Consider the following 1,656-nt stretch of genomic DNA (forward strand, 5'->3'; position numbering starts at 1 on the left):
AAGAAAAGTCACCTGCTCAGTCTGAAACACAGATCTAGCCCTTAAGACCAATCCCCAGCATACCGCTCAAAATCTGGAAATACACAGTGATTCAGTCCCTCAGGACAAATACATGTTTGGAAACAATGAAAAATATCACATGACACCCAGAGGAGCAAGCAATACGTATGAAATAAGTCTTTTTAGAAATTTATTCCAGCAAAGCTAAAATACAAGGTAAAGTTTCTGGAAAGTCAATACTACACAGGAACAGATACTCAGCTCTGAGTCTCCAAACACTTAGAAATTTGTTGCAAGGAGAAAAAAAACCTGTCAGTAATAATGGAAAGGAATCAGTAACTTCTGGTTAAGTGCTCTGGCACTTGTCTGCCTACAGCAGACAGGAATTAGACCAATATGCATATCTATAAACTGAAGCAGGCTAGAGCCAAGCATAGTTTTTACATCTATAATACTGGTCCTGTTATTTTGAACTCAGCCATGGCAGACTGAACAGTATCTTCCTAACTCAATTCAAAGATGAAGCTTGAGTCACTAGCAGTCCCTTCCACAGCCTTTCTCCTTTTCTACATATCCCACTACATGCTAGTAGCCTTCATAGACAATCTTACAGTTATCAAGAAGAAAAGGCTTCAACTTCAAAGAGCTTAAGTTCTAAAACCAGGAATATTTTCTGAAATACACTATTATTTAATCAGTGCTAAGTAATAGAAAACAAAGCAACTATCTATGGCAGTGAGTCTGAGAAGATGGAGTAGATGTAATCTGTGAAAGAGCACAAGAGAAAAAGCGAAAATACATTTCAGATTACATTAACTTCAAAGGCAGCCACAGAGCAGAGAATAAGTGCATTAATAGTAAGACTCCAAATAAACTTTTATGCCTATGTTTCCCCCCAAGCAGCATGCTCAAGCGTTCCATCGGCTTGAGAGCACTAAACTGAAAACAGAAAAACCTCTCCCCGCAAACTGAAACACGAAGACAACATTTTTACTGCCCAGAGCTTGGCCCTCAGTAGAGACACAGCTATCAAGGTGCAAGCTCCACACCACCTGACAGGAAAATCTATGCTGAACACTGTTGACAGCTCACTGCAGACAGAAAACCATTTAGTATGCCTAGTTGTTTTGACTTGCAGAAAACAAAAAGCAAGTGAAAAGCATCCATGGAAGAAATTAAAACTCTCCTGGAAAAATAAGCACATTAAGGACAGATTTTCTGAAAGATACATTTAGTTCTGCTTATGTTCTTCAGGCATACTATTACCACTCAAAAAAGAAATAAAATCTCATCCCTGTGAGAGCAAGTCTCCTCCTCATCTCTCCCACTCTTCATAAATTATTTCCCAAAGCATCTCACGATGGGTATATTTTGATCCGAGGCGAGGAGGAGAAAAATAACGTATCTTTTCTTAATGGACACACTAGTACTCAACTAGGAAAGAGGACAGATTCTGCCTCGCAGCTACAAAAGCTGCATCAGGGGCAGAGCGCGTCCAGTGAAGCACCAGGCAGGCTGAGGCTAGAGAAAAGCCCAGCCTCTCTTCTGCTAGGAGATACAGGAAGAGAAAGGCTTAGAGAGTGGCTTGTAATAAAACAGGTACCGCACCCGGGGATCAGGGCCGCACGGGCCGCCTGGTCACCGCCCCAGGCCACG

Source organism: Pygoscelis adeliae, unplaced genomic scaffold, assembly GCF_000699105.1.
Source record: "Pygoscelis adeliae isolate BGI_AS28 unplaced genomic scaffold, ASM69910v1 Scaffold99, whole genome shotgun sequence".
Classification (NCBI taxonomy): Eukaryota; Metazoa; Chordata; class Aves; order Sphenisciformes; family Spheniscidae; genus Pygoscelis; species Pygoscelis adeliae.